Raw genomic sequence first — 12,651 nt, forward strand, 5'->3', positions numbered from 1 at the left:
CCGTTGCCGGAGTCGAACACGAGATGTTAACGGACTTAATTCATTAATTAAACAGCTCATACAATTCATTTTAAAATTTCCAGACAAGCTGGCTAACTGCATCACAGTCGCTTTAAAAATCATATCTCGAGTTACAAAACTCGAAATCCAATTCCGTAAATTTTTCCTGAAACTAGACTCATATATATATCTACTACTTTTTTTCTAGAATTTTTGGTTGGGCCAATTAATACATTTTATTAGTTAAAGTCTCCCCTATTTCAGGGTTCAACTACTCTGACCTCTGTGTATTACGAATCAGATATCTCCCTGTACAGAGCTTCAATGACTATGACGTTTGTTTCTAATAAAACTAGACTCAATAATAAATCTGTACATATAAAGCGTGACTTCTAATTATCTTTGTAAAATTTATGGTGAATTTCCAAAGTCAGAACAGGGGATCCAGAAATCGCTCTGGCCCTGTTTTACAAAAATTTAAACATCTCATAAAATATAGCTCATATACCTGTTTCGCTTATTCCATATGAAAATAGACTCATCAAGATTCGATTCCATAACTTATTCATTATTTAATTCCATTTCTACTATTTTTAGTGATTTTTCAAACTCACGTCACTGCTGCTGTCTGAATCTATTTTATGGTAAATTTTACCTATTTCATGGTTTCCATGGATTAGCTAGCAATTTGACATACATAATACCAAATATGATCATGATTAGCCATTCCAATGGCTAATCATTACCAAGCATTTCTATTTCCATACCACTCAATAACCATATCATAAGACCATATATACAAAATGATTATAATGCTATACATGCCATACTCAAAATATACAAGCCATTATGCCAAGATGGTATACGGATAGTGTGAGTGTGCCTCCGACCGCTTCCGATTTCGAGCTGGCTTGTCAACACTACAAGGAATGAAAAGGAGGAGTAAGCATAAATGCTTAGTAAGCTCACATGCAAATAGCAAGTAACATAACCATATAAGCAAACATAAAACATCATTTGCATAATCATCACCATGACATTCATATCACCTTTTCATTTATCATCTTACCATATTGTTGTTATATCGAGTTTTCAACCCGAGGGTTAAGTACATACTGTTCAAAGTATCCATTTCACAACACTTACCAATACGTCCCTTTCATCTTGAGTATTCCTCCATTTGAGTAGAACTTTACCCGTTGAACACATCGAATATAATTCGGATACATGGAAAGTTTGCACATAAGTGCCACATATGTAGCCAAGCTACCATGTAACCCGCCCATAAGTGAACTCGGACTCAACTCAACGAGTTCGGATGCCTAGTTACATCTCACGAACTCGGACTCAACTCAACGAGTTCGGACATTCGCATCCATAAGTGAACTCGGACTCAACTCAACGAGTTCGGATGCTCAACCATCCTAGTGACATGTCACTTGTATCCTAATCTATTCCTAAGGTTCAAACGGGCTTTTTTCCTCGATCTCACATCTTTGCCGTCTTCCACGGAATATCGAAATCGATACTTCGGTGATAGTTCATACTCATCAAGTAATTCACATAATTACATATTATCAAACAATTATCACAAGTATAATATTTCATAATAATTATCATATCATTTAAAAACATTAAAACATTTAAAATAATAACTATGTTACCAACATTTACATATGAACTTACCTCGTATGCGAAAATGGCTATTTTACCATTTCGTCCACAACTTGGTATTTTCCCCATTTTAGCCCAATTTCAGTTTTCCTTGCTCTATCATTTAAAATATAGTCTAATTAGGACTCACATTATTCAAATTGACCCAAAATCATATTTTGGAAAAATTACAATTTTGCCCCTAAACTTTTGCATATTTACACTTTTGCCCCAAAGCTCGTAAATTAAAATTCAGCCTATTTTCTTATGTTTTATGACATGCTGATCATTTTTCCTTCTATGGCAACATCAAATTCTCACTCTAACATGTACTTATGACTATTAGGTATTTTTACCGATTAAGCCCTTTTGCTCGTTTTCACTTAAAACCGAGTAGCACAAGTTGTCTAACATAATTTAAAACCTCATATTCTATCATAAAACACCAAAATACACAAATTTCACCTATGGGTATTTTTCCAAATATAAACCTAGGTTAAATTATTGCTAGCATAAGCTAAATCGAGCTACCGGGACTCCAAAAACGTAAAAATCATTAAAAACGAGGGTAGAACGGACTTACAATCGAGCTTGGAAGCTTGAAAAACCCTAGCCATGGTTTCTCCTTGCTATATTCGGCCATGGGGTTGAAGATGAGCAAAATTGGCTTTTAATTTTGTATTTTAATTCATTTTACCCTAAATGACCAAAATGCCCTTACTACTAAACTTTCCAAAATTCCATCCATGTCCAATTTTTGTCCATAGACTTAGAAATTGGTAAAATTACTCTTTAAGGACCTCTAATTAATAATATAATTCAATTTTATGCAAAATACTTCTAGAACACAAGTTTTGCAATTTATTCAATTTAGTCCCAAATTTCAAATTAAGCACTTTATGCATAAAATTTCTTCACGAAATTTTCACACAATCATGCAATCATATCATAGACCTTAAAATAATCATAAAATAATTATTTATATCTCGGATTTTGTGGTCACGAAACCACTATTCCGACTAGGCCCAAAATCAGGATATTACACTCGAAGCATAAGCCACCACTTTTCCTTCTTGCATAAGTACACATCCCAAGCCATTTAGAGAAGCATCACTATACACCACTAATTCTTTACCTGACTCGAGTTGTACTAACACTGGTGCCTCAGTTAGTAACTTTTTCAATTTCTCAAAGCTTTATTGACATTCTTCCGTCCATTCAAATTTAACATCCTTTTGGAGTAGTCAGGTCATAGGAGTAGCAATTATAGAAAATCCATTTACAAACCATCGATAATAACTATCTAGACCCAAGAAACTTCTAACCTCAGTTATATTCTTCGGTGGTTTCCAATCAACAATAGCTGAAATTTTACTGGGACCAACCCGTATACCATCACCTGAAACAATATGACCCAAAAATACAACTTCTCGAAGCCAAAATTCACTCTTACTAAACTTGGCATACAATTTCTTATCTCTCAAAGTTTGTAAAACTATCCTCAAGTGCTCAGTATGCTCTGTCTCATCTTTTGAATAAATTAAGATATCATCAATAAATACCACAAAAAACTTGTCCAAGTATGGTCGAAATATGCAATTCATTAAATCCATAAACACAGCAGGAGCATTTGTCAAACTAAATGGCATAACTAAAAATTCATAATGGCCGTACCTTGTTCTAAAAGTAGTTTTAGGCACATCTGACTCTTTTACTCGCAGCTGTTAATATCTAGACCTAAAGTCAATCTTTGAAAACCATATTACTCCTTTCAGCTGATCAAAAAAATCGTCAATTCTCGGCAACGGATACTTGTTCTTGATTGTTACCTTATTTAACTGCCGATAGTCTACATACAATCTCATAGAACCATCCTTCTTTTTCACAAATAATACGGGAGCACTCCAAGGCAAAAAACTCAGTCTCAAAAAGCCTTTGTCAGTCAACTCTTGCAACTGCAACTTTAATTCTTTCAACTCTGCTAGTGCCATTTTATATGGAGCAATCGAGATCGGAGTTGTTCCCGGTATCAACTCAATACCAAATTCTACTTCTCTAACAGGAGGCAAACTCGGCAACTTTTCTGGAAATACATCCGCGAATTCACATACAATCAGCACTGATTCAGTTTTCTTCTCAAATTCTTTTGTATTCAACATATATGCCAAATAAGCTTCATAACCCTTTCTCAAATATCTTTGAGCTGGCATCGAAGAAATCACACTAGGCAATGCCTCTGATTTGTCTGATTCAACCCGCAGAATTTTACCATTTTCACATTTTAATTCAATAACCTTTTGTTTACAATTTAATATAGCATTATGCAATGTCAACCAATCCATACCCAAAATAACATCAAATTCGTCAAACGGCAACAACATTAAGTCGACCGAAAAATAATGACCTCTAATCATCAAAGGACATTTCTTGCATACTTTATCAACTATAACACATTTGGCTAACGGGTTTGATACTTTAATCATAAATTTCGTAGACTCAACAGGTATACTCATATTAGACACCAATTTCATGCACACATATGAATGAGTAAAACCGGGGTCAATCAAAGCAATAACGTTAACATCATAAAGAGAGAAAATACCAGTGATCACATCGGGTGATGAAGCATCTTCACGCACCCTTATGGCATAAGCTCTAGCCGGAGCTCTAGCTTCAGATTTAAACATTGAATCTCTAACTATATTCTTGCCGCTTGCCTCATTCCCAGCATTTCTTGAAGATCTTCCTCTCGAAACTGCACCACTAGGTTTTGCACTTTGAAATTTTTCTTTCTCAATTCTCTCGGGACAGTCTCTAATAAAATGATCTGGAGAACCATACTGGTAACATTTGTTAGTTCTACAAGAACCAAGGTGACTTCTACCATATCGTTGGCACTCTGGTCTAACAAATCTTAAATTTCCCACAATAGCCATAGAAGTAGTCTAAGATTTAAAACCCGCAGTTTGCTTCTTACGATTCCCATACGAATGTTCGGCTTAAATATGAGAACGAGAATACACATCTCTGGATTTTCTAGATTGCAGTGGGAATGCACTGCTCATCGGTCTTTCCTTGAAATTTCTAGTCTCAGCCTATGCCTTTCTCTTTTCTTTAATTAGTTCTTCAGCCTTGCAAGCCCGATCAACAAGTACTGCAAACTCTTTCAACTCAAGAATTCCCACAAATACTTTGATGTCTTTACTGAGTCCATCTTCAAATCGTCTATACATTTTAGCCTCTGAAGGAATACATTCTCTAGCATACTTACCCAATCGAACGAACTCCCTTTCATACTCAGTAACTGTCATGTTGCCTTGTTTCAACTCGAGAAACTCTTTACGCTTCTATTCAAAAAATCTTTCACTGATGTATTTCTTCCGAAATTCTTCTTGAAAGAACTCCCAAGTCACTTTCTCTTTCGGTACCATTGAAATCAATGTCTTCCACCAATAATAGGCTGAATCTCTCAACAAGGATATAGCACATTTTAGTCACTCTTCAGGTGTACAAGAAAATTCATCAAATACCCGAATAGAATTCTCAAGCCAAAATTCTACTTTCTCGGCATCATCATCAACATTTTCCCTGAATTCTTCAGCCCCTTGCTTATGAAGTCTGTCTACTGGGGTTCTATGAAATTTTATCAGATCCATACCTTGAGGCATCGGGGGTACAGGTTGAGGAATTGGAGAGGTAGGGGAGGTTGTTGAGCATTCGGGTTCGTATGAACGAACTCTGTGTACCATGCATTCATCATCTAGAGAAAGGCTCCCCGAGCCCTTTCTCCTCCTCCTTGACTAACAATAGGAGGTCAATTTTCAGTCGGCACTGTCCCTTCAGTAGGATCCAGCGCATTTCTCTCTACATCATCGGCCACAGTTGGATCAGGATCCATTTACTATAAAAAAATCATTTAAAAGGTCAGGAGTTGTCACACTATCACAAAATATAAATATGGCATGTATAGTAAGACCCGTACATATGCCACGTTAGTCAGAGAAATAACTAAACTGTAGCTCTAATACCACCAAATGTAACACCCCCTTACCCAAGACCGTCGCCGGAGTCTAGCACGAGGCGTTAACAGACTTAAATTATCACTTAAACAATTTCAAACAATTTATTTTACCTTTCGTAATAAACTGCCCATCTGCGTCACAGTCGCTAAAAAAATCATATTTTGAGTTAAAAAACTCAAAATTAAAATAAATAAATTTTCCCTGAAACTAGACTCACATTTCTATTTACAAATTTTTTTCCAGAATTTTTGGTTGGGCCAATTAGTACAGTTTATTAGTTAACATTTCCCCTGTTTTAGTGTTCGACTGCTCTGACCTCTGTTCACTTCGAATCATTTTTCACTCTGTACAGAATTCAGATAAATATACCATCTCTTTCTCTTAAACGTAGACTCAATAAGGAATCTGTACATATAAAGTATGACTCCTAATTATTTTTGTACAATTTTTAGTGAATTTCTAAATTCAGAACAGGGGATTCAAAAATTGCTCTGACCCTATTCCACCAAAACTCACATTTCTCATAAAATACAACTCATTTACCTGTTTTGTTTCTTCCATATGAAGATAGACTCAATAAGATTCAATTTCATATTTTATTCATTATCTAATTCTATCACTACTATTTTTAGTGATTTTTCAAACTCACGTCATTGCTATTGTATGATATTGTTTTATAGCAATTTCACCTTTTTATGAATTTCCATGGATTAGATAGCACATTAAGTATACATAACACCAAATATGATCTTGATTAGCCATTCCAATGGCTAATCATTACCAAACATTTCCTTACCACCACCCAATAGCCATATCATAAGATCATATACATAAAATGATTATAATGCTATACATGCCATACTCAAAATATACAAGCCACTATACCAAAATGGTCCACGGATAGTGTGAGCGAGCCTCCAACCATTCCCAATTTCCGAGCTGGCTTGTCAAAACTACAAAGAATGGAAAGGAGGGAGTATGCATAAATTCTTAGTAAGTTCACATGCAAATAGCAAGTAACATAATCATGCAATCCAACATAAAACATCATTTGCATAAATATCACCAAGACCATCATGTTACACTTGCATTTACTATCTTACCACGATTTCATCATAGCAAGTTTTCAACCCGACGGTTTAAGCGCATACCTGTCCAATTTTCTCATTCACCACACTTACCAACATGTCACCTTCATCTTAAGTATTTTCCTTATTCACTTAAGATTCACCCGTTGAACACATCGGAATATAATTTGGATACATGGATTGCATGCACATAAGTGCCATACCCGCAGCTAGACAAACTCAATAGCCTGCGAAAATTATGTAGCCAAGCTACCATGTAACCCACCCATAAGAGAACTTGGACTCAACTCAACAAGCTCGGGTGTTCGCATCCATAAGTGAACTCGGACTTAACTCAACGAGTTCGGATGCCTAGTTGCATCTCACGAACTCGGACTCAACTCAACGAGCTCGGAACTCAAATATCCTAGTTATATGTCACTTGTATCCTAATCTATTCCCAAGGTTCAAATGATATTTTCCTCAATCACACATCTTTGCTGTCTTCCACGGAATGTCAGAACCGATACTTGATAGCATTTCATATTTATCAAGTAGCTCACGTAATTTGCATATTACTAAATAATTATCTACAAAGCATAATATTTCATGATAATAATCATCATATCATATAAATAACATTAAATTACTTAAAATGACAATTATGTTACTACATTTACACATGAACTTACCTCGATACAAAATGTTAGAAATCGAGTCTATTCCTTATAAACTTTATTTTTCCCTCGATCAAGACTCGAATCTTGTTTCTCTTGATCTAAAATAAAAAATTTAGCTTATTTAATACTCACATTTATTGAAACAGTCTTTGACTCAAACTTTGTCAAAATTACATTTTTGCCCCGAAACTTTTACATATTTACACTTTTTTCCCAAGGCTCGGAAATTAAAATTCATCCTATTTTCTTATGTTTTATGACATGTTGATAATTTTTCTCTCCTATGGCAACACCAAATTCTCACTTTAACATGTACTTATGAACATTAGGTATTTTTACCGATTATGTCGTTTTACTCGTTTTCACGAAAAATCGCTTAGCAAAAGTTGTTTAACACAATTTCAAGCTTTATATTCTACCATAAGACATCAAAATAAACACATTTTTCCTATGGGTATTTTTCCAAATATAAACCCTAGGTTAAATTATTGCTAGAATAAGCTTAATCAAGTTACCGGGACTCCAAAAATGTAAAGAACAATAAAAACGGGGCTAAAATGGACTTACAATCGAGCTTGGAAGATTGAAAAACCATATATATGTCTTCCTCATGTGAAATTCAGCCAAGGGATTGAAGATGGACAAAAATTGGCTTTTAATTTTGTTTTTAATTCATTTTAACAACTAAATGACCAAAATGCCCTTAATTAAAAACTATGGTGTTTTATCTTCCTTTAGGTTTTTTTGTCCAAACTAGTATAATGGTATAATTACTATCCAAGGACCTCCACTTTAAAAACCCTTTACTCACAAGTACTTGGTACCTTTATGAACTAGAACACACATTTTACAACTTTTACAATTTAGTCCTAAATATCAAATTGGACCCCCTATCGATAAAATTTCTAAACGAAATTTTCACACAATCATGAAATCATGCCATATACCTTAAAATGATAATAAAATAATTATTTCTATCTCGAATTTGTGGTCCCAAAACCACTATTCCGATTAGGCCCTAATTCAAGATATTACAATTTGACCCTATTTCCTTTATACTATCCTTTTCATTATTTTATAGGGATAGGATATTTTTTATGCTTCCAATGACCGTATCATTTCGCCTCTTCCATTTTTTAAATTTCTACTATTGTTCTTGTCACCTTTTTGGTTTTGACTAATTCCTACAATGGTTTATTCTTTCAATGAGTACTCTTACTTCTATTGGCTTTGCAGTTCTTCTATCTATTGTTAACAGAGTTATTTTGGCATTTAGTAAAGATATGGATAGAGGAAATAGATGAACATGTAGTACTCAAGGTTGAGGTGGCGAAGGATCAAAGGATAGTTGTGAAGAAAATTGAAAGGATGGAAGATAAACCTATGGCCAATCTTAGCTATCCATGCACTTCAACTTATTGGGAGATGAAAATTTTACTGAAGTGTCGTGGGCTACTTGTGGAGCATCACAAGTATGCATTTAGCATCTTGGAAGTGTCTCATCATCTTATGAGGTGTTTGGTCCTGACTCAATAAGAGGGAGGCCTGGGTTTTACCTGGTACTTATCCTACTTGAGGCAGGCTTCACGCTTACCCTTCTAGATTTTATTTGAGATATTTCTATGACTTTAATGTGTGTTACAAGAAAGGTGAACACTCTTCCAACTCGATGTTTTGATAAATGTATTACCTACGAGAGGTAGATGAGGAAAGGTGTCCCAAGTTGTTTCAATTTCGCCGCCATGAGTCACCTCACAGGACACAAAATTTATTTTATGTCGGGGATGTGACGATGGATATTGGCTATGACAAGTATATATTGCTATAGTTGAAGTTTGGTAGGAGATTCTTTTGGAAAAAAAATCTAGTTTGAAAATGGTTTTCTTGCACAGCAAAAAATTAAAATTTTGAAAATCAACCCAATTTGTGATATTTATAGCAATAAACCCAAGACCAGAATCGTACCTGTGTTTCCAAATAAGCGAACCCTTGATATTTTTCGTCATTCAACCAAATGATTTTCTTTGCTATTCTCGTACCATGAACTACTTCGAGTGTGAGTTCAAACCAATTGAATCAAAACACAAAACTAGAAAAAAAATTCTTTTCTTTTGGGGTGAATGGGAAAAATCTTTTTTCAAAATAGAAATCAACAGAATTGTTATTTTGGGAAAAATATATATAATACTTGAGTATAGACTTTCTCTATTTTTTGACATAACATTATGAAAGCAACTACTCATGGTTACCCTCATAGTAGATCATTGTAAACTCGAAATTATATATAGGGTTTTTCTATATTTTTTTACCACATTTTTTACTTAATTATTATGTTTATCTTGAGTAATTATTATTAAAATAAGTGAATTAATTAGTAATTTTAGACATGAATTTGGAAAGTATGTGAAATTATGCTCAATTACATGATTTTCATGCATATTTCATATTAATTCATGTTAATTTATTAATGTAACACCCTTACCTGCACTGCGAGGCCGGATAAGGTACAGTATGTTATCGGACAAACATACAAATATTAAACTAAAATACGGGCCATAAAATTTCATTCATATTTCAAAACGTTCATTCACTTACACATAGTCCCTTATTTGAGTCTACGAAGCCCAAAACATACTTTAGAAAGGGTTCGGGACTAAACCGAGAACTTACGAAAATCTTGGAAATTTCATGCTTTAAGGCTCCACACGCCCGTGTCCCAAAGTTGTGTTCCAAACACGGCTGAGACACATGGTCGTGTCTCTGCCTGTGTGGAATATGCCTAGGCTATTTTCCAAGCTTTGGTCAACCTTAATCTCTTACACACTTATACAAAATCAAAAGCATATAACATGGTATTCATTTAATGATTAAATATTCTCAATTAAACCACAAACATAACATTTTTATGTCATCATACATGTGTCTCTCATACTTATTTTACCTTGTTTATTATAGTACCACTTATACATTTATACCAAGATTATCATCTTACCAAATATCTTCAGCTTAATCATCAAGCATTCATATTTAAAACTAGATCATATCTTTATAAAATACCATAATTCAGATGTACAAAATAACATGTTTTCCTGAAACATTTCAATTCAACTCCATGCCCAACAAGCATTACATTGAGACTAGTCATATATATATATATATATATATATATATATATATGTCATGATACATATCATTCTCTTTCTATTTTCTTATAAACACATATCATTTATTTCATTATATCAATATTTCATATACATAGTTTCCATGTATTCCACATATATTTATTTTCCTCCTCCTCCTCTCCATTCCACATCCTTAATGTATATAGCGTTCTTGTAAGTACGATTTCATAATTTACTAATAAATGCTCACATCAAACTGTCCACATGAGTCATAGTCACTTACTTATTTATAATTCAAGCTACAGAGCTCCAAATTAAGATCCGTAAATTTCTCCCAAAACTAGACTCATATATCTTTCCACCATAAAATTTTCATAATTTTTTTTGTTTAGCCAATTAGTACAGTTTGTTCATTAAAATTTCCTTGTTTCACTTTCTGATAGTTCTGACTTCTCTTCACTAAAAATTAATTATCTCACAAGATGTAACTCGGATAATGTTATTGTTGATTTATCTTGAAAATAGACTCATTAGGGATTTTAAAATATAAGTTTAAGCCTCTAATTATTTTTATCCAATTTTGTGATTTTCCAAAGTCGAATAGGGATCACGTAATCATTTCGAACCAGTCTCACAAAAACATAAATATCTCAAAATATAGAATCCTTTTCTTGGTCTTTCTTTTATATGAAATAGACTCATTAAAATTTAATTTGATATCTCATTCAGTCTCGATTCAATTTCTACTATTTTTGGTGATTTTTCAAAATCACGCCATCTGCTCTTCGTCCAAAACAGCTTTTATTGCTAATTCACTCTTTCACACTTTCTTTGTATTAACCTCATTTTAACATACATATCACAAATCATTTTTACCAAATTTCATACATCAAAAGTATAGGCCCATGATCACAAGGTTACCATAAAATCATCCTTATGTATAACTTACTTGTTTATAACCTTACCACATCGTGGTCACTTAATGAACACATCATTCACATAATCAAGTTCCTGCACTTATTCATCACAAAACTCACAAAGCAATACATCGAGCGTCTCCCATTGAACACTTCAGATCAATCATCGATACTTGGTGGTTTCAGCACATAGCTCCACCCATCATATAGTTCGGCTCTCTTGTATACATGGTGAACACTCAGTACCACCCATGTGACCTAGCCAATTTATCTTGTAGCTCTCTTGTCTACATGGTGTCCTTCACCTGGAACCACGCATGCGACCTAGCTACATATATCCCGTAGCTCTCTTGTCTACATGGTGTACACATAGTATCACCCATGCAACCTAGCTACATCATAATGTCTTGTAGCTCTCTTGTACACATGATGTGCACTCAGCACCATACATGTGACCTAGCTACATACTATCTGTATCATCCAATCTTTCTGAATGTTCAACCGGGATTTCTCTCTCTTTTCCAACAATTTCACCAATAAAGTAATTATCCACAAACATATTTCCAATATTATTATAAAATATCATAATACAAGTAATATTGATGTATCACTTACATATAAACTTACATCTCATTTAATATCAAGGCAATAACATTAAATTACACATTGCCTTATTAAAAATCATATGAACTTACAATTTCCCATATATCCATAATCATAGAAATCACATTTATGTATGACAATTCGATGCACTTCATGTACCATAGACATATTTTTAAATCAATTCATAAACTTGGCACCATAATCATTTAATTTAATATAATTCAATTAATTCACTAAATTTAACTTTCAAATATAAATTACAGCATTATTGCTGTATTATTATCATACCAACTTACACACTTTCAACACCTCGGAAATCATAATGAATATATCAATTTTACATTGAAACATGCATAAATTAATGCTTATTATACATATGAACTTACCTCGATACTAAAACAGCCATTTTACCAACTTTCCCAATTTTTGATTTTTCTCTCATTCTAGGTTCAAATCTCGTTTTTTGGGATCTAAAACATCATATTTTACTTATTTAATTAATGTACTATTCAAAACAGTCCTTAACTCAAACTTTGGAAAAATTACAATTTTGCCCCTAAACTTTTGCATATTTACACTTTTTCCCC

The sequence above is a fragment of the Gossypium arboreum genome, chromosome 7 (assembly GCF_025698485.1).
Source record: "Gossypium arboreum isolate Shixiya-1 chromosome 7, ASM2569848v2, whole genome shotgun sequence".
NCBI lineage: Eukaryota > Viridiplantae > Streptophyta > Magnoliopsida > Malvales > Malvaceae > Gossypium > Gossypium arboreum.